At 45.8% G+C, this 22596-nt stretch overlaps 1 long non-coding RNA gene across 3 annotated transcripts in view; it reads right to left on the bottom strand.

Annotated features, from left to right (window-relative positions):
* The window catches only part of LOC123362037, a 44433-nt gene that overhangs the window by 6628 nt on the left and 15209 nt on the right, over nt 1-22596 (bottom strand). The window contains exons 1-2 of one of the 3 annotated variants that reach the window (XR_006576320.1): nt 4023-4090; nt 205-301 (exon numbers count right to left, since the gene is read on the bottom strand). This is a non-coding gene — a long non-coding RNA (uncharacterized LOC123362037). Of the gene's footprint in view, nt 1-204; nt 302-3885; nt 4091-22596 lie in introns of those variants that run through there. The other 2 variants (XR_006576322.1, XR_006576321.1) reach the window with 2 other exon arrangements.

The raw sequence follows: 22596 nt of genomic DNA, 5'->3' as shown, positions 1-22596 counted from the left end.
AGGTACACAAATTCTTGTTCTCTATATGACCCAAAATATGATGAGCCATTATAAATGTGTGAAATTTTGAATAGATATCTGGGGAAAAGTGGGGAAGGCTAGATCAGCCTGGCTTCTTCTGGAAGAAGGAAGATATATGGAGGATAACATTTCTAACCCTCCTTCCCTCCACATAACCCTTCGCCCCATATGCGCACCGCTCACCTGGCAACTGAAGGAGCCTAGCAGATTTGGTGGAATTTCTGTTCACCATCTCAGCCAAGTAAATTCAGATTTTACATATTCTTAGGTGCCGTGCATTCTGTAACACAAATCATCAGAGCAAATAAAATTTTAGTTGAACGTGCAATATGATGATCATCAGTTTATAAAACAGACCATAAGGAGTGATGGCTAGCCATGGTGTGATGCAGGTCCTGTTTTTCAAGGCAGGTGCTTCCAGATAAATCCATTGTATCATGCAAAAATATAAGCCCTTCAGGCCTAGGGTTGCACGGGCTTTAAAATCACTGTTGATGAAAAACATCATCACCATGACCTAGCTGGCTGAGTTTATAAGGAATGCTCAAATGCAGGATTCTTGTCAGTGCCCTGCAGGCCCATTAAAATGGAATTGGATTGGAACATGGAGATATGGTACAATGTGTGCACATGCATATTCAACATCATGAACAGGTGTACAGTTCCAGCAAACCTGAAAGCCCCTCACATAAATAGGAGGACTGTACCTTATAATCAAAATTAGTATGAAAAACCAACCACCTGTCTGACAGAGCCAGTAAAGATTATGGAGAAATATTATGAGGAAATACCTAGTTATTAAATATACTGCAGCATTTTCAATCACTTACAGTTTTCAGTTAGTATATGTAAGCATTTTATGGAAAAGCAAGTCCCCTGAATTATTATAATAACCCTACCTTAAGAACACATCCAGATTAAAAAAACATCGTTTTGTTTAGAAATAAACAGAATAAGTATTCTTAAAGGGATCAAAAGCAAATATGATTATATTTAAAGGCTGATGTTCAAAATGGGCCAAATTCTACAAACCCTTACTCACTTAAGTAGCCCTGCTGAAGTAATGAGACTACAATACTTGTGTGCATAAGGACTACTGCTGTAAAGGTTTAAAGGATCCAAACTCTGTGGATGAAATCCTGCTTCCATTGAATTCAATGGGAGCTAGGCCATTGGCTTCAATGAGGCCAGGATTTCACCAATGTTTCTAATTAATAAGGAATATAAAAAAAGATTCCAGCAAAGTTTGACAGTCAGCACAACAACAGCAACAAAAAACAAATCTGCATTAACCTGGAGTTAAGGTTGTCAATATCCATTTCTAAATAATAGATTACTAAAAATAAAGGAAATCCTGAGAAGTTTCTCTCCCAAATGTTAGAAATAATATACTCTTACATAATATTTCAATCAATACGCTTAAGTACAAATAAGAAACCAAAAAATAACATAGCAATCTTTAACTCTGTCCACAATATGAGTTCAACTTCCCAGTACACATAACTATATTTGTATGCTTACATGATACCTTTTCTGAAGAACTTTACATTCATAATCATAATTTTACATCATATCTCAAATTTGTAGGTAAACATTTGCTACTGAAAATAGAGCTTCACTAAAGTTATGGGTACATCAGAAAACATTCTTGATATATATATATATATATATATATATACCACACCATGGCCAGAATTTTGTAAATACTATTAGTAGTAAAGTCAAGCATATCTCTAAGTGTTTTCAGGATTGGGGCCAAAATAGTTATTGTAGCTGCAAGAAATACTCTTCATAAATGTATAACAAATTAAAAGAAGTATCTGATTTACATTTGTTTAATGAATTTTAAGATAACTTTATACTTCAGATTTTATACTTCCATTTTCACACCTACATCTATGGTATTCCTACACAAAATAATGCATTAATCTTGAATTAATGACAGATTTAAGAGGATATCCAAACAACACTTTTGACATATAAACTTCTTAATTGTTCCTTGAAATACAATATTACATCTCTGAAAATCTAGTGTCTCAAGTTGGGCACATAAAAATGAAGACACCCAAAATTAGAGCCCACTTGAAAATATAGACCCAAGTGAATTGCCCAAGTTCACAGAGCAAGTGGCAACATTGGGAACAGAACGTAGGAATCATAAACTCATAGAATTGTAGGACTGCAAGGAACCTCAAGAGGTCATCCAGTCCAGTTCCCTGCGCTCATGGCATGACTAAGTATTATCTAGATCATCCCTGACAGGTGTTTGTCTAATCTGCACTTAAAAATCTCCAATAATGGAGATTCCACAACCTCCCTGTGTAATTTATTCCATTGCTTAAGTATCCTGACTGCTAGGAAGTTATTCCTCATGTCCAACCTAAACCGCCCTTGCTGCAATTTAAACCTATTGCTTCTTGTCCTATCCTCAGAAACAAAGGAGAATAGTTTTTCTACCTCCTCCTTGTAACAACCTTTTATGTACTTGAAAACTGTTATGTCCCCTCTTGGTCTTCTCTTCTCCAAACTGAAAAAAACTGGGTTCACAGGTCATGTTTTCTAGACCTTTAATCATTTTTGTTGCTCTTCTCTGGACTTTCTCCAGTTTGTCCACATCTTTCCTGAAATGTGGCACCCAGAACTGGACACAATACTCCAGTTGAGGCCTAATCAGCATGGAGTAGAGTAGAAGAATTACTTTTCATGCCTTGTATCAGTGGGGTCGCCGTGTTTGTTGCTTTTTACAGATCCAAACTAAGAGTCCTGTTGCACCTTATAGACTAACAAACGTATTGGAGCATGAGCTTTCATGGGTGAATACGAAGTGGGTATTCACCCACGAAAGCTTATGCTGCAATACATTTGTTAGTCTATAAGATGCCACAGGACCCTTTGTTGCTTTTTTCATGCCTTGCTTACAACACTCCTGCTAATACATCCCAGAATGCTGTTTGCTTTTTTTGCAACCGTGTTACACTGTTGGTTCATATTTAGCCTGTAATCCACTATGGCCCTCACATCCCTTTCTGCAGTACTCCTTCCTAGACAATCATTTCCCATTTTGTATATGTGCAACTGATTGTTCCTTTGTAAGTGAAGTACTTTGCATTTTTCTTTATTGAATTTCATGCTATTTTCTTCAGACCATTTCTCCAGTTTGTCCAGATCATTTTGAATTTTAATCCTATCCTCGAAGGAACCTGCAACCCTTCCCAGCTTGGTATCATCCACGAACTTTGTAAGTGTATTCTCTCTGCCATTATCTAAATCACTGATGAAGAGATTGAACAGAATCCAAACCCAGAACTGATCCCTGCAGGACCCCACTTGATACAGCCTTCCAGCTTGACTGTGAACCAATGATAACTACTCTCTGGGAACGGTTTTCCAACCAGTTACATAACTCCATCTAGGTTGTATTTCCCAGTTTGTTTATTGATTGCCAGTCCCCTATTCTAATCATATTTCCTATATCAGTGCAACATATCCTAGCCTTTTTCAAAGACAGTTTTCTGATTTGAAAAAAAAAATCCACATTAAATTATTTTATATGAAGGAGATTTTCAAAGGCTCAAATGGCTGTGAGGCAGTTAATTGCCATTGGAAATCAGTGTGAGTTAGGTGCCTATCTGCCATCTATGGCTCTGAAAATCTGCCTCAATACTATCGGAAAGAAGATGGTCACCATAGCTTTGGAATCTTTCCCAGAAATGGTTTCTGTACAGGTGGCCAAACACTTTTAGATCTATCAATGGGATTGTAAATTACTAAGGCACACATTATCACAAAGATAATTTTTAACATGGCATCCTACATTTAAAATTATTGCTCATAATTATGTATCTGTCACACTAAACCTCTCACCACACTCCCTTCTCTATCCTTGAATGCTCTTCTGTTTTCAGTAAATAAAGATGATCTCAGGGTATGTAAAGTCATATTTTTCTTGGTGTTAACATTTCTACATGTCATTTAATACTAGATAATATACAGTAGCTCACTCAGTAGCAGCTTCAAGCAGCATTAGGAAATGAGGCAGACATTCAGGAGATCCTTGTTTGTGATTGGTCACATTACCACACTAATGCCTGCATATTAATATAATCCAAACAATGGGTTATGCAAATTGGTATTAGTATTTAGTTGCCTAGCAACAGCAGAGTGGATACAGAAAACAAAATATTGCTATACCACTACAATGAGCTCTGAAAAGAGACAGCACTGCAAAATAAAAAGACAAAATATACGAATACTACTCATTTTAAAATGTAAACAAAATCCTGAAAAATTAAAATTATTACTGTATTTTCATTAGATGCACAAAGCTGAGGTTAGGGGGAGCTAGATGCTTTAGGTGAGAGGAAATGGGATTATTGAGCCTTTCACTTCCAGATCTCTGTTCAAATCTAATCCAGGAGTCTTGTTCTGCATTTCTTGAACATTCTGAATTTTTATTCTAGTTATGGAGGTATTTAGCATAAGCAATGCCAGATCAGGCCCCAGGTCAGCAGTTACCAAAAACTGTTACATATCTGATGGTTATTTGGAGGTCTATGTGGTCTCAGTCCAAGTGTCCTCAGGAAAAATTTTCAAAAGCACCTAAGCATTTAGGAGCCTATGTCTCATTGAAAGTCAGTGGGATTAAGTGCTTTAGGACCAATTTTTTCAAAGACATTGAGGTACCTAAACTTGCAGATAGGTGGCTAGTGGGATTTTCAAAAGCAACTAAGGAGGTTAGGTACCTAACTCCCATTGAAAGACAGTTTTGAAAATCCCACTGGGCACTTAAATGCATCTGTAGGCACTTTTTTGAAAATCTGAATTTGAGGCTCTTTTCAAAATAGAATTTAGGCACCTAACTGACTTAGGAGCTTTGAAAAATTTATCCTCAAAACAAAAAACTGCCACTACCCTAATTGGCACCCTACTGGCAATCTCACAAAAGGCTCAGAGACTGAACTACCATCTCACCTGTGCTGATGGGCCTTCTAGGTCAGATGTGTGGTACACCGGAAGGAAATATGCACTTCTGCAGACTATATTTTAGCTTTTCTGTGGAAAAATATAGGATATCACTCTATAGCAGTGTCTATCTGGCACCCTGCATGAGCATTCAATTTATATGCACACAATTTTTTTTTTAAACTGAAGACTGTCTGTATATATTTTGTAGGAGGCTATGTCACTAATTCAAAAATTCAGCTCAAGAGCATATTGTCACTTTGACATGCCTATTTCCAGTTAATGGAAAAGACGGTTACTCACCTTTGTAACTGTTGTTCTTCGAGATGTGTTGCTCATATCCATTCCAATTAGGTGTGTGCACACCATGTGCACGTTCGTCGGAAGATTTTTACCCTAGCAACACTCGGTGGGTCGGCTGGGTCGCCCCCTAGAGTGGAGCCGCCCTGGCGCCGAATATATACCCCTGCCGACCCAATGGCCCTTCAGTTCCTTCTTGCTGGCTACTCCGACAGAGGGGAAGGAGGGCGGGTTTGGAATGGATATGAGCAACACATCTCGAAGAACAACAGTTACAAAGGTGAGTAACCGTCTTTTCTTCTTCGAGTGCTTGCTCATATCGATTCCAATTAGGTGATTCCCAACCCTTACCTTTATTCGGTCTGCCACCGTGACGAAGAGTTGGGGCATTTTACGAAAGGACTTCATCCGCTCGATATAAAAAGCGAGCGCCCTACGGATGTCTAGGGAGTGCAATTGCTGCTTCCGGCGTGATGAGTGTGGCTTCGGGAAGAAGACCGGAAGGAAGATATCCTGGTTGATATGAAAGGCCGATACCACCTTAGGGAGGAAGGCCGGATGTGGTCACAACTGTACCTTGTCCCTGTGAAACACTGTATACGGTGGGTCCACCGTGAGAGCCCGAAGCTTGGAGACTCGTCTGGCTGATGTAATGGCTACAAGGAAAGCTGTCTTCCAGGATAGGTACAGCAGCGAGCAGGTTGCTAGTGACTCAAATGGGGCAGTCATAAGTTTGGTTAGAACCAGGTTGAGGTCCCAGGTTGGGGTGGGGCGGCGTACTTGGGGGTATAAGCACTCCAAGCCCTTGAGGAACCTAGAAATCATAGGGTGCAAGAACACGGAGCGGCCACTCTCCCCTGGGTGGAAGGTAGAGCTGGCCGCCAAGTGCACCCTCAATGATGATCAGGTGGGCTCTGTCCCTGCGGAGCTTTAGCAGGATCCTGTGAACCAGCGGGAACAGTGGGAAGGCGTAAAGCAGTTGGCTCGTCCACGGCATCAGAAAAGCGTGCGAGATCGAGCCCGGGGAGAGGCCTTGGAAGGAGCAGAACGTTTGGCATTTCCTGTTCTCACGGGAGGTGAAGAGGTCTATGCAGGGAAAATCCCACTTCCGGAAAACAGAATGGATAACATCCGGACGAATCGACCACTCGTGAGACAGGAAGGATCTGCTGAGGTGATCTGCCAGAGTGTTCCGAACCCCTGGGAGAAAAGACGCTACCAGATCTATCGAGTGGGCTATGCAGAAGTCCCAGAACTGAATAGCTTCCTGACAAAGCGGGGAGGACCGTGCTCCTCCCTGCTTGTTTATGTAAAACATGGCCGTTGTGTTGTCCGTGAACACTGAGACGCAACGGCCTTGTAAATGCTGTAGAAATGCCTGGCACGCAAGGCGGACTGCTCTCAGCTCTCGCACATTGATGTGCAAGGCCAGTTCCTGAGCTGACCAAAGGCCTTGAGTGCGGAGATGACCGAGGTGAGCACCCCAGCCGAGAGATGACGCGTCCGTTGTCAGGGTCATTGAAGGCTGAGGCGGATGGAATGGCATCCCTGCACACACCAGGGAGGGCGTCAACCACCAGTCCAGGGAGCCTAGGATGCTCGGGGGGATTGTGATGATCATGTCCATGCTGTCTCTGCCCGGGTGGTATATCGAGGTGAGCCAAGATTGGAGGGGACGGAGGCACAGTCTGGCGTTTTTGGTCACGAACGTGCAGGCAGCCATGTGACCTAGGAGGCCGAGACAAGTGCGAGCCGAGGTTGTCAGGAAGTTCTGTAGGCCTTGGATAATTGTTACCATTGCCTGAAACCAAGGCTGTGGTAAGCAGGCTCTGGCGAGATTGGAGTCCAGGATGGCCCCAATGAAGTCTATTCTCTGTGTGGGAACCAGAGTGGATTTCTCTATATTGATCATCAGGCCTAGACACTTGAATAGGTCCTTGACGATGCCCACGTGATGGGTGACTTGTGTCTCGGAGGTCCCTTGAATGAGCCAATCGTCGAGATACGGAAAGACGTGTATCCGGCGGCGGAGGGAGGCGGCGGCTACAGCCATGCATTTTGTGAATACTCTTGGGGCTGTAGAGAGGCCAAACGGAAGGACCGTAAACTGGAAATGCTGACGGTTGGCCACAAACCGGAGGTACCGTCTGTGTGGAGGGTAAATGGCAATGTGAAAATACGCGTCCTTCATATCGAGGGCGGCATACCAGTCTCTGGGATCCAAGGATGGGATGATGGTCCCCAGGGATACCATGTGGAACTTCAACTTTATCATGAACTTGTTGAGTCCTCGCAGGTCTAGGATAGGTCTGAGACCACCCTTCGCCTTGGGGATTAGGAAATAGCGGGAATAGAACCCCTTGCCCCTCACATCCTTTGGTACCTCCTCTATAGCTCCCATGGCAAGGAGCGTCTGTACCTCTTGCAAGAGGAATTGCTCGTGAGAGGGGTCCCTGAAGAGGGACGAAGATGGGGGGGGGGGGCAAAATAAACTGGAGGTGGTACCCGAACTCTACCGTGCGTAGGACCCAACGATCCGAAGTTAGCTGGGACCACGCAGGGAGGAAAAAGGAGAGGCAGTTGTAAAAGGGAGGGAAAGGATCCTGGGAAGCAACTGATACGCCGTCCTCGGGCGCGCCTTCAAAAGTTTGGCTTTGGTCCCGCTGGTGGTTTGGAGGGACCCTGATTTTGGCCCCCTTGGGGTCCTGACTGCCGTCTGCGACTGCCTCGGCCACGCCTTCTGCCGAAGTCCTGTCTCGGTCTAGGTTGGGGGTAAGGGCGGTGAGGCTGGGGATGGAAAGGCCTGCGCTGAGTCACCGGCGTGTGCATCCCGAGCGAGCGCATGATGACCCTGTTGTCCTTTAGGCTTTGCAGCCTAGAGTCAGTCTTTTCAGAAAATAGGCCTCGACCATCGAAGGGCAAGTCCTGTATGGTGTGTTGTAATTCAGGCGGGAGGCCGGACACCTGAAGCCATGATATGCGCCTCATGGCAACTCCCGAGGCCAGAGTCGGCTGCGTCCAGCGAGGCCTGGAGGGAAGTTCTGGCCACTTTCTTCCCCTTCTCCAAGAGGGCAGCAAATTTTTGGCGGGAGTCTTGAGGGACTAACTCCGTGAACTTACCCACCGCCGCCCAGGTGTTATAGTTGTAGCGGCTAAGCAGGGCTTGCTGGTTTGCCACCCTGAGTTGGAGGGTCCCCGCCGAGTATACCTTATGGCCCAGTAAGTCCATGCCTAGCCTCCTTTGATTTTTGGAGCCGGAGCTTGCTGGCCATGGCGTTCCCTCTCGTTGACTGACTGTACGACGGGGGAGCAGGGAGGAGGGTGCACGTACAGGTACTCATACTCCTTAGAGGGCACCACGTACTTGCGCTCAACTCCCCTGGCAGTGGCGGAATAGAGGCTGGAGACTGCCAGATGGTATCGGCATTAGCCTGGATCGTGCGGCTAAATGGCAAGGCCACTCTTGTGGGGGCGTCAGCCGACAGAATATCCACCACAGGGTCCTCTATCTCTGGGACCTCCTCCACCTGGAGATTCATATTCAGTGCCACATGTCTCAGGAGGTCCTGATGGGCCCTCAGGTCAATTGGAGGAGGGCCTGAGGAGGATGTCCCGCCACCACCTCATCAGGAGAGGAGGAAGAGGAAAGGCCAGGATAAGAGGGTCCTGCGTGGACTCCTGTTCTTGGACGACCTCCGGCTCCAGTGGGATCTGGGAGTCTGTTGGCTGAACGGAAGCTTCCTCCATACCGGTAGGAGGGGGGCGGCTGACAGTCGCCTCCGGCACCCGGTGCTCAGATGGTACAGAGCGAGATGGCACTGGAGGCACACCTTGGGCCTGGTGATACGCCCAAGGTGTCCAGAATGACCACTGATGGGGGCCTTGATCTTGGGCCTGGGTCTCCTGGAAGACTCGGGTGGGCACATCGGAGTCACAGTCCTGTGCATAGGAAGCACTGTCCGCATGAGACGACACCGATGTGTGTCGAGATGGCCAAGGCGGGGCTGAAAAGCCCTGGGGAGAATCTCCCTCTCTGGTTGATCTCGTTCTGCGTGGCACCAGGGATCGGTACCGGGAGCCATACCGATACTGGGAATGAGACCGGGACCTGCGACCGGAGCGGAGCCGGGAGGTCAACCGGGATCTCGAAGCTCGACATCTGGAGCGGCTGCGAGAGTCGCGGTGCCTGGAGCGGTGCCGGGAGCTGGATCGGTGGCGAGAGTACCGGGCCGGCGAACGGGACGCTGATCGATGCCGCAAGCGTGACCGGTACCGGGATGGGGAGCGGTGCCAGGACTGTGAGCGGCGTCGGGACAGGGATCAGCGACGGGACCGAGAACACCGGTGGGACCGCGATCGTGAACGGTGCCGCTCTGCGGTGCCGACAGAGGATGGTCTCATCAGGGCAGGCTTGCCTATAGATTGTATGACCCGCACCGGTGGTGCCGGGGGTTGAGGCAGCGCAGACTCTGTCATCGCGATCAGCTCCCTCGCCGTGGAAAATGTCTCCGGCGTGGAGGGAATATTGAGCTCAACCACGGCTTGTGCCGGGAAGCTTTCAGGCACTGGACTCGACAGCCCTTGCAGGACCGGAATCGACAGTGCCGAAATTGTCGGTGCCATGGCAGGTGTCGGTGCCGGGCAGTCCGACGTAGTCGGGTGCTCCGGCTGCAGTGCAGGTGGCACGGAAGCAGCAGGAATCTTATGTCTCTTCACTTGCGGGGACAGGGAACGGTGCCGAATGGACATCGGTGCCGGTGACGGTCGGTGCTGAGGGGCCTTAGCAGTACCGGTGCGATCTGGTGCCGAAGAAGCGCTTCTGCTTGGTGCGGACTGTCCAGCGCTCGGTGCCGAGGGCGGAGGAGTAAGAGCTGCCTCCATCAGGAGCTGTTTGAGACGAAAGTCCCGCTCCTTCTTCGTCCTTGGCTTAAAGGCCTTGCAGATCCGGCACTTATCAGCAAGGTGGGATTCCCCGAGGCACTTAAGACAGGCCGAGCACGGTTTGAAACCTGGTGAACTGGGCATGGGCCCCGGCACCGGGTGCGGGGAAGTGGCTAATCCCTGAACCCCTCTCAACTATATACACTAACTATATATTATAGAACGAAGAAAATTAACTACAACTATAGAAATTTCAACTATATACACAAGAAATAACAAGAGAACTACGAGTAGCTAGGGAAGTGGAGATCAGCTAAGCCGCGCTCCACTGTTTCAACGACCGACACGGGCGGTAAGAAGGAACTGAAGGGCCGTTGGGTCGCCAGGGCGGCGCCACTCTAGGGGGCGACCCAGCTGACCCACCAAGTGTTGCTAGGGTAAAAATCTTCCGATGAACGTGCACGCGGCGCGCACACACCTAATTGGAATTGATATGAGTAAGCACTCGAAGAAGAACTGAAAGTTACACTTGTCCATCCTACCCACTGAGATGAAAATATACCCCTAACCCATATATTGCTGGGCTTTCAATATGTGTGGGTGTTTATTAATGTTTTATACTTTATTGGATGTTTTGCACTGAAAGCTAAATATTCTGATCCTTAGGTTAACAGGTCCAGAGCAAGATTATAAAACTTTGCAGTCATTTAGCACCTTCTATCTGGGGTTCTCAAAATACTTTAAGAACATTGGCGAATTTAACAATACATAACAACCACATTTTATGGAAGGGGCACTGCAGCAGGGAGTATGTGGCAGGGCTATGTACAGAAATCAGGTCTCCTGTCCCCCAGTCTATGCTAAACTCAGAATTCTATTCTATTCTGGTTCTTATACCACCCTTATCACTGTAGTATCTGAGCTCGTTCAAGGACTGCATTAATTATAGCAGACTTGAGGACTGAAGAAGCTTGATGGCTTGACAGCAAATTGACACTTTCACTTCAGTACAAAGTGCTTCACCCTTGCTGTTCTTATAAAAAGTGATGCAGTTGGGCTGAAGGGAGTCTTTGAAAATAAATCAGTGTTAAAAAAACGTGTGGTGGGGAACAGCATGGGTCACCCTGGATCCTGTACACCAGGTAAAAGGGCCAGAGCAATGCTAAGGGGCCCTAAACACCTTGATTCCTATCCAGGGAGAATTCCTCTGGTGGACGCACTGTGATAGACAGTAATAAAACTTCCCTCCCAGCACCTGGCTAACCCTGGTGTAGGAGGTGAGAGGGGCATGCCAAGATGATAGTGCAACATGCAACATTTCAGAGATTCCAGGCAGCACTGCAGCCCACAGGGCAGTCCGAGGAAGCTATGGTAATTTAGGCAGGAATCCCTGATTGCTTAAAGTATGCTGGGAGCCCTGGGTCAGACCAGGATTGAGAGGATGGAAAGGTGACTGCCACCATATCTTAGCCCCCCATTATTCCTGGATTGTGCTTGTCTATACACAATAGCACTGCTTAACTATCCCAGTATAGTTAAAGCAATACCACCCTCCTATATCTTCTTGCCATAAGCCAAGGGGAATAAACTATGCTGGTATATTTATGTCCACACTAGGGACTGTATCAGCATAATTATTTCAGTGGGGAAAAACTACACCTCTAACTGACTTAGTTGTACCAGTCCAAAATCTGTGTTTAGACCCAGGGTTGGCTCAAGCTTTTCTGCTACCCCAAGCGGCAAAAAAAAAAAAAAAAAAAAGAGAAAAATAAAAGCCAATCGGCGGCACTTCTGCGGCAGCTCAATCGCGCCGCTTCATTCTTCCGTGGCAATTTGGCAGTGGGTCCTGCACTCCCTCTCTTCCTCTTCGGCGGCACCTCAAAGAGGAAGAGAGGGACTAAGGGACCTGCCGTCAAATTCCCACCAAAGACCCAGAGGTGCTGCCCTGATACCAGACGGAGTGCTGCCCCTTTGTATTGGCCACCCCAAGCACCTGCTTCCTTCGGTGGTGCCTGGAGCCGGCCCTGTTTAGACCAGGCCTTACAGTTGCAGCCCAGAACCTTACCCAGGGTGGTAAAAACAATGGAAACAGCTTTTAAATTCTTTTTTTATTGACAAGATTTTGAACTGACAGTCTCCTATATAATAATTTCATTATTTAAAAAGAATAAACCTTACTGTGGAAAAGTAAAATACAAGTTTCTATGTGGAATAACACATTCCTGGATTTTGGTCAGATGGCTCAATCTCTGCTTTCAATGTACTGCAGACAGAAGTGGTCTTCTATCTTGTATTTCATTGTATGCCTGAAAAGTGTCTGTGTGTGTGTGTGTGTGTGTGTATATATGTGTGTGTGTGTGTATATATGTGTGTGTGTGTGTGTGTATATATGTGTGTGTGTGTGTATATATATATATATATATATATGTATATATATAAAAATTGGAGATATACCAATCTCTTAGAACTGGAAGGGACCTTGAAAGGTCATTGAGTCCAGCCCCCTGCCTTCACTAGCAGGACTAATTTTTGCCCCAGATCCCTAAGTGGCTCCTTCAAGGATTGAACTCGCAACCCTGGGTTTAGCAGGCCAATGCTCAAACCACTGAGCTATCTGTAAAATGAGTAAGTATACTTTCCAGACTCACAGTACAAGTAGTACACATGTTTATGGTCACACAGTGGATCATGTTTTAGGCCATGATCCTAAAATTAGATCCAATAGGTGGTAAACTTTTGCACTTGGTCAGAGTCCCTAAACTTCAATGGCACTTCATGTGGTGCAAAAAGCAGGCTTGCACAGATCAGCTTGCCAGTTTTGGGATCTAATGCACATGTGTATAATATAGTTTATACTCATGTTCCGGTTCAAAAAGTTATTTTTGCAGATATAAAATTCAATCTGAAATAAATTACTTAAACCTTCAGGTCTCCTTTTCAGCATGTACTCAAGTGCCATCTACTGGTCACCAGAGGGAATTGACTCAGTACACAATAGTAGAAAACAAAGTTTAACACGTAAGCACAACTCTTCATTAATTTATAGAATTTAATTCTGAAAAGTTAAACCCACGTAATGACAAGAATGAATGTGCCAGTATTGTTTCCCTATAGAAACCAAAGCAAATGTTAAAATCCCTTTCATGGCAGTTACTATGATAAGTAGAATTTCAGAAAATCTTGACATTTCATTTGCCATGCTGTCACCTTGATGCAGCAACAGCTCACGCTACAAAATTAAGTTGACTTAAGTTACCCATTGCAGTAATTCAATTGGCTCTTCACATCCACACTACACTCCTTCTGCTGTGGTGTGCTTCCTCACCGGGAACGCTTGCACCGACTTGGGGCACTGACACCTGGAGCCCTGCCGCCCTGTGCAGGGCTGACACCCAGAGCCCCGCCACCCAGGGCTGACAGCCCCAGGCCTCATTGTCAGCCCTGGGCAGCGAGGCTCCGGATGTCAGCCCGGCTGGAATCTGGCTGTCAGACACAGTCCCTGGCAGCTGACAGCTGGAATAGTCAGTACACTGACACTTTGGGTACGTCTACACTACGGGACTATTCCGAATTTGCATAAACTGGTTTTGTAAAACAGATTTTATAAAATCGAGTGCGCGCGGCCACACTAAACACATTAAATCGGTGGTGTGCGTCCACGGTTCGAGGCTAGTGTCGATTTCTGGAGCGTTGCACTGTGGGTAGCTATTCTGTAGCTATCCCATAGTTCCCGCAGCCTCCCCCGCCCCTTGGAACTTCCGGGTTGAGATCCCAGTGCCTGATGGGGCAAAAATCATTGTCGCGGGTGGTTCTGGGTAAATGTCGTCAGTCACTCCTTCCTCTGGGAAAGCAACGGCAGACAAGCATTTTGCAGCTTTTTTCCCTGGATTGCCCTGGCAGATGCCATAGCATGGCAATCATTGAGCCTGTTTTGCCTTTTGTGACTGTCACCGTATGTGTACTAGATGCCGCTCACAGAGGCGATTCAGCAGAGCTACACAGAAGCATGCTTTTGCTTTTGCTTTTGCATGATAGCAGAGATGGTTACTAGCCATACTGCACCATCTACCATACCATAAATTGGTAATAAGATGGTCATGGTTACCAGTCCTTTTGCACTGTGCCATTTGCTGCTGTCATAAGTGCCCCTGGCTGATCAGCCAGGGGCGCAAAAGCCAAAATTGGGAATGACTCCCTGAGTCAATCCCTCCTTTTTGGTATCTAAAAATAGAATCAGTCCTGCCTAGAATATGGGCAAGTGTACTAGAGAACCACTGTATCATACAGCCAGAGAGCACAGCTGCTCTGTGTCAGATCCCACAGAAATAATGAGCTGTATGCTATTCACAGGGGGTGCTCCTGCAACAACCCCACCTGTTGATTCCGTTCTTCCCCCAGCCTTCCTGGGCTACCATAGCATTGCACCCCCACTTGTGTGATGAATTAATAAAGAATGCAGGAATAAGACACAGTGACTTGTTAGTGAGAAATGAGTGGAAGGCAGCTTCCAGCTGCTATGATAGTCCAGACAGGACAGTAAGGAGTGTGGAGAAGAGGAGCCCAGCATCCCTCTGCTAGTCCAGGGGCAATTGAATCTTTTCTTTACACATGAAGGGTGGGGGCTGATGGAGCTCAGCCCCCTGTTGCTATTATGAGGATGGTTACCAGCCATACTGCACCATCTACAAGGAAAAATTAGGGCCAGGCGCCCTTGATTGACCTCACTGATGCTAGTCGGCATGGTTACCAGCCCTTTTGCACTGCCCCATGTGCCAATAGACTGATGACGAGGACGGGTATCAGTCGTATTGCACCATCAGCCACCCATGGCGGGGGGGGGGGGAGTGAGGATGTTAGTGTTGACGGCTGCAGCATCGCGTCTATCTGCAGCATTCAGTAAAGATAGGGTGATATGTAAAAGAGTCAAGAGAGGATTGTTTTCCCTTTCACTTCTGGGGGTGGGTGAGGGGGTGCGTAAATTGCTGAGCTATGCCCTGACCCACCGTGGACACGGTGTTTGACCCTAGAAGCATTTGGAGCTCAGCCAAGAATGCAAATGCTTTTCGGAGACTGCAGGAACTGTGGGATAGCTTGAGTCCTCCAGTCCATGAGCGTCCATTTGATTCTTTGGCTTTCCGTTACGCTTGTCACGCAGCAGTGTGCTGAGCCCCTGCTATGGCGTCTGTCTGGAGATTTAAAAAAAATGATTTTGAATTTCGTCTTCTGTAACGGAGCACTGATAGAACAGATTTGCCTGCCCTTACAGCAATCACATCCGCATGGTCCATGCGGGAGCTCTTTCTTTATTTTGATTTTTAACTGCATCGCCACACGTGCTGATCAGAGCTCCATGCTGGGCAAACAGGAAATATTCAAAAGTTCGCGGGGCTTTTCCTGTCTACCTGGCCACTGCATCCGAGTTCAGATTGCTGTCCAGAGCGGTCAGTGATGCACTGTGGGATACCGCCCGGAGGTCAATACCGTCGATCAGCGGCCACACTAACCCTAATCCGATATGGTAATACCGATACTAGCGTTACTCCTCTCGTTAGGGAGGAGTACAGAAACCAGTTTAAAGAGCCATTAAAATCGATAAGGTGCCTCGTAGTGTGGACGGTTGTGGCATTAAATCGGTTTTATGCTCCTAAAACCGATTTAAACGCCTAGTGTAGACCAGGCTTTTGTCAACCTAACTGCATCGACCTAAATGCTACGTCTCTCTCAGAGATGAGTTATTAGGTCAGTGTAGTGGGCAACTTACATCAGCCCAAGCAACATTGTAGTGTAGAGGATGTAAGCTGCCTTACATCGACCTCACTCTGTAGTATAGCCCAGGGGTCCCCAACCCCCGGTCCGCGGCCCGGTACCGGTCCGCGGCTTCTTACAAACCGGGCCGCGAACCGACCCAGTGGACCTCCCGCAGGCGTGCCTGCGGGAGGTCTACCCGAGCCGCAGGACGAGCGCTCCCTCCGCAGTCATGCCTGCGGGAGGTCCGCTGCTCCCGGGGCTCCGGTGGACCGCCCGCAGGCATGACTGCGGACGGTTCGCTGGTCGCGCGGCTCAGCTGGACCGCCCGCAGGCACGCCTGCGGGAGGTCCACCGGCTCTGGTTGAGCTGCCGCAGGCATGCCTGCGGGCGGTCCAGCTGAGCCGCGCGACCAGTGAACCGTCCGCAGTCATGCCTGCGGCAGCTCAACCGGAGCCGGTGGACCTCCCGCACGAGCCGCGGGACGAGCGCTCCCTCCGCAGGCATGACCGGTCCCTGGTCCTGAAAAGGTTGGGGACCCCTGCTATAGACCATGTGGACAAACTGCTACCGCTGCATGAAATCTGACAGGGCTCCACCTAGGACAGCAGTCTGCCCACATACACTCCACTGCAGGGTCGGAATCTATATAATAACATAAAACTTATTCTATAGGCCCAAAACAGAGAAGAATGATTGTCAATTACCCTCTTCCCCCCCCCGCCCCGTTATGACTTGATTTTAAATACAGTGTACTGTGTGCAACTTGATTTTCATAGAACCTTGCTGATACCACTCAAGTGACAGTTACAGGCAGAGCTTTGTTCTACTGAATTGCAAAATCTTTATGTAACCAAATCAAAAGTTAATTAATTGGACATTCTCCCTTCATCTCTAATATTGGATGGCCATGTTCCCATAACAAATCCAGCATAGTTTCTTATGATTTTATTGCAAATCTCATAATATTTGGTGTTTTTCTTAAAGTTCCACATCTGGAGTCACAGGATTATGTAAGAATCTCAGCTCTTATTTTAAAAAAATAATATTTAAGTTTCTAGTCTCCCTGATTGAGAGGAAAAGCTGGATTACATGATCTCTAAAAGCTCAAAAGCCAGAAGGCAAATAAAAAGAACCCCAAAATTATTATTTTTAAGCCATTCTTGTGATTTTTTTGGGGGGGACCTGACTCATGAAGTTTGAATGCCTGGGATTGGTAATACTGAGTAGAATCATAGAATATCAGGGTTGGAAGAGACCTCAGGAGATCATCTAGCCCAAACACCTGCTCAAAGCAGGACAAATCCTGTTGGGTTTTTTTTAACTCTGGTTCCCTAAATGGCCCCCTGAAGATTGAACTCACACCCGTGGGTTTAAGGGGCCAATGCTCAAACCACAGAGCTCTCTCTCCTTAGCACAAGCCTAGTACAACAAACAACCACATAGGTAAATTACACACAGACAAAATCACTTAAAGTCTCCACTTGCTTTGCCCCAGAAATTTGTGTTTATTATTGTTTAAGTATAATGTTCTGTGCAAATCACATTTAGACCTGAAACATGACTCTCTTTACTCATTGTTCATGATAATCACTGTAACGGGTTGTCCCCCATTCTGGGGTTTCACTGAGCTCACCTGCTCCACCAGCCTGGGCTCCCTTACACTGTTTGTTGAGCCAGGCTCTCCGGCATCCTCCAGCACACACACAGGTAGGGACACACACAGCTGTAGAATCACAGAGTCTGCAATCAGCTCTCCACGGGAAGACTCAGCTAGGAAATTGCCCAGCATTCAAGTCCCCACCCCCTCTGGAGAATAAACCCAAAACTGTATTGTCTTGCGCTGCACAGAAGTCTATACAGCATAAGCTCATGAAATTCGCTCCCTCCCTCAACGTGGAGGAAGATATACACAGCTTTTTGCCACCCCACCTCCACCCTCACCCCTCAGTTATGAATTACACAATCCGGTTTTAGAATAAACAAAAGGCAAGTTTATAAACTACAAAGGATAGATTTTAATTGATTATAAGGGATAGGAAACAGATCAAAGCAGATTACTCAGCAAATAAAACAAAACATGCAAACCAGTGGTTTCCCCAGGAATTGAAATTAGGGGGGTGTTCGAATTTACATGGGGGGTGTCAGGACCAATGAGATATATAAAAAAGATATGAATAAAGTAAATGTTTTGTTAGGATTATGCAAATTTAACATAAGAATAATGCAAGTTACACCAAAACACATAACACATCTAGATTTCTAAAAAACCATACATTTAAAAAAAATGTATTTAATTTAAATTGACTTTTGAAAAGTAAGCCATCATAGGGTAAGAGGAAAGTCCTCTCATGGATCAGTAACTGGTTAAAAGATGGGAAACAAAGGGTAGGAATAAATTATCAGTTTTCAGAATGGAGAGAGATAAAAAGTGGTATCCCTGAGGGGTCGGTACTGGGACCAGTGCTGTTCAACATATTCATAAATGATCTGGAAAAATGGGTAAACAGTGAGGTGGCAAAATTTGCAGATGATACAAAATTATTCAAGATAGGTAAGTCCCAGGCAGACTGCGAAGAATTACAAAGGGATCTCATGAAACTGGGTGACTGGGCAACAAAAATGGCAGATGAAATTTAATGTTGATAAATGCAAAGTAATGTACATTGGAAAACAATCTCAACTATACATACAAAATGAAGGAGTCTGAATTAGCTGTTAACACTCAAGAAAGATCTTGCAGTCATTGTGGATAGTTTTCTGTAAACATCCACTCAGTGTGCAGCGGCAGTCAGTGATTCCCAACATTGTTTGCTTTTTTAAAAAGAACAGGAGCACTTGTGGCACCTTAGAGACTAACAAATTTATTTGAGCATAAGCTTTCGTGGGCTACAGTCCACTTCATCGGATGTAGCCCACGAAAGCTTATGTTCTTTTTGCAGTACAGACTAACATGGCTGCTACTCTGAAACCTTTGCATTTTAAAGAAAGTGATAGATAATAAGACAGAAAATATCATATTGCCTCTATATAAATCCATGGCACATGTACACCTTGAATACTGTGTGCAGATCTGGTTACCCCATCCCAAAAAAGACATAATGGAAATGCACAAAGTACAGAGATGGGCAACTAAAATGATTAGGAGTATGAAATAGGAGAAGAAATTAAAATGACTGGGAATATTCAGCTTAGAAAAGAGATGACTAAGGGGGGATATGCTAAAGGTCTATAAAATCTTGACTGATGTAAAGAAAGTGAACAAAGTAAATGTTTTGTTAGGATAATGCAAATTTAACATGAGGAAAATGCAAGTTACACCAAAACACATAACAGATCTAGATTTCTAAAAAAATATATAATTTAAAAAAAATGTATTTAATTTAAATTGACTTTTGAAAAGTAAGCCATCATACGGTAAGAGGGAAGATCCTCTCATGGATCAGTAACTGGTTAAAAGATGGGAAACAAAGGGTAGGAATAAATTATCAGTTTTCAGAATGGAAAGAGATAAAAGTGGTATCCTTGAGGGGTCAGTACTGGGACCAGTCCTATTCAACATATTCATCTGGAAAAATGGGTAAACAGTGAGGTGGCAAAATTTGCAGATGATACAAAACTATTCAAGATAATTAAGTCCCAGGCAGACTGCGAAGAATTACAAAGGGATCTCATGAAACTGGGTGACTGGGCAACAAAAATGGCAGATGAAATTTAATGTTGATAAATGCAAAGTAATGTACATTGGAAAACAATCTCAACTATACATACAAAATGATGGCATCTGAATTAGCTGTTAACACTCAAGGAAGAGATCTTGGAGTCATTGTGGATAGTTCTCTGAAAACATCCACTCCATGTGCAGCAACAGTCACAAAAGCAAACAATGTTGGGAATCATTAAGAAAGGGATAGATAATAAGACAGAAAATATCATATTGCCTCTATATAAATCCATGGTACGTGCACACCTTGAATAGTGTGTGTAGATCTGGTCACTCATCCTAAAAATATATATATTGGAATTGGAAAAGGTACAGAGATGGGCAACTAAAATGATGAGGGGTATGAAACAGGAGGAGAGATTAAAGTGACTGGGAATTTTCAGCTTAGAAAAGAGATGACTAATGGGGATATGATAGAGGTCTACAAAATCTTGACTGGTGCGAAGAAAGTGAATAAGGAAATTTTATTTAATTCTTCACATAACACAAGAACTAGCAGTCACCCAATGAAATTAATAGGCAGCAGATTTTAAAAAAACAAAAAGTATTTCTTCACACAATATAAAGTCAACCCAGGGAACTCTTTGCCAGGGGATGCTGTGAAGACCAAAACTATAACAGGATTTTAAAAAGAACTAGATAAATTCCTGGAGAACAGGTCCATCTGTGGCTATTAGCCAGGATGAGAGGGATGCAACGCCATGCTCTGAGTGTCCCTAGCCTGTTTGCCAGAGGCTGGGAATGAGCAACAGGGGATGGATCACTTGATGATTCCCTGTTCTATTCATTCCCTCTGAAGCACCTGGCCTTGACCACTGTTGTAAGACAGGGTACTGGGCTAGATGGACCATGGGTCTGACCCAGTATGACCATTCTTATGTAAAAATTAATTATAATAAAAATGTTTAGTACAGAAACTCCCCAACATAATGACCTCCCAAGATAGCAACAATGTGAGATAACAACCTTGGCAAATATTGCATTTTAAAAATCTTGGCCTACTGGGAAACATATTTATATAAGTTTCCATTCCCAGTCACAAATCCAGCATTCTGGAGCAAACTGACTAAAATATAGTCCAACAAACAAATGTTTATTTAACATACCCCTCACTTTTCCCTCCACCACTCCACTCACCGGTGTTGTCCTTGGTCAGTGGAGACTCACAGTTCAGAGGTGCTTTCACGTGAGTACACCTTCCAGGTGGGGGACAAAAAGGCACAGTTTGCTCTGGCCACGGCTGTTCGTTGTGCCACCGTTCACTCCACTGCTCTGTTGCCAATGGCCCTGCACAGTCACCTTCTGCTGTCAACGCTGCGAGTTGGTCTCTTGAGGTTCCACCAGCTCTCAGTGATTTCAGCTGAGCTCTCAGTGCGGGAACCTCGCTGCTAGTGCAGTCTGGGCTGTCTCTTACACAAAAACACTGTACCCACAGGAACACTGTCCCCACAACAGGACAACTGCAGTGGTCACTTAACAGAACAAAAGACTATCTATTGGAGCCTAATCAGCTCTGTCTTTAAACAGTGGAGAGGGACAGGTCCCCACCCTCTCTCTTGATGCCTTCAAATCATCACAGGCTAAGCACAGTTCTACTGCCCTTTACTCATACAATAAGAACAACATTTCATCCCTTTTCCCCCCACATTCAAGTGGTTTGTAACCCAACCCCAGCCAAAATCTATCACTTGGACAACACAGCTCTGTTTGCTGCATACCTAGGTAGATTAGGTGTGAATGTAAATATAATCTGGCCCTGAAGCCTTAGCCCCCAGCTCATCACTAGCTGTCAGGGAGAACTCATTTAGACTTTACTTACAAATCAGCATTTGAAATTATTAGGTTGGCCAACATCACCGAAATGAATGCACTGACATCATAAAAAACAGCTGTATAAGGAAGCAAGGAAGCTAGTCTATGTTCATACTTTTCAAATCTATTATACTTTTTCAGATACACATATTTTATCATACACTATATAAGCTTTTAAAGTGTGTATTAATGTTTCAGTTTAAATTCAGATTTCCAAACAGTCACTAAATTGGTATGTAACTAGCTCACAAAACTAGGGGGGGTGTTGGGAAAATTCAGGGGGGGTGTACACCCCCCCCGGAGGGGGTGTAGGGAAATCACTGAAAGCTTAATACACTAAATTAACTGCTTAATAGTAGCAAATTCTTACCCTAAATGTTGTTTTATGCAGGTTGTGGAGTTTCCTGAAGGTAAATTGCACTGCTAGCAACTTAAATCTCCAGCTATTCCTTTCACAGGCTAGACCTTTCTCACTTGGACTCAGCCTCTCGCCCCTAGTTTAGTTCCTTTGTTTCTTCAGGTGTTTTCAGCAATCTTCCTTCTTGGGTGAGGAGGCAGTGGAGAAGAGCCTAGATTGGGGTGGGCAAACTTTTTGACCCAAGGGCCTCATCTGGATATGGAAATTGTATGGGGGGGCTCATGAAAATAGAGGTTGGGATGTGGGAAGGGGTCAGGGCTCCAGCTGGGGGTGTGGGCAATGGGATGGGGCCAGAAATGAGGAGTTCAGGGGGCAGGAGGCTCGGGTGCGGCTCCAGCTGGGGCTCTGGGTGGGGCTGGGGATGAGGGGTTGAGGGTGCTCCAGGCTGGGACCGAGGGGGTTGGAGCAGGGCCGGCTCCAGAGTTTTTGCTGCCACAAGCAGCAAAAAAAAAAAGGCCGCGATCGTGATCTGTGGCACTACCGCCGCCGCTTCAGTCTTCAGCACAAATTTGGCAGCTGGTCCTTCGCTCCGAGAGGGAGTGAGGGACCTGCCACCGAAGAGCTGGACATGCCATCCCTCTCCGTTGGCCACCCCAAGCACCTGCTTGCTGGGCTGGTGCCTGGAGCCGGCCATAGTTTGGAGGGTGGGAGGGGGAGCAGGCTCCATGTGGCACTTACCTCAAGCAGCTCCCAGAAGCAGCAACATGTCCCCCCTCTGGCTCCTACACGCAGG

Source organism: Mauremys mutica, chromosome 1 (assembly GCF_020497125.1).
Source record: "Mauremys mutica isolate MM-2020 ecotype Southern chromosome 1, ASM2049712v1, whole genome shotgun sequence".
NCBI classification, from domain to species: Eukaryota; Metazoa; Chordata; order Testudines; family Geoemydidae; genus Mauremys; species Mauremys mutica.
Note: the sequence above shows the minus strand (reverse complement) of the source record. Positions and strands in the feature narration are given on the sequence as shown.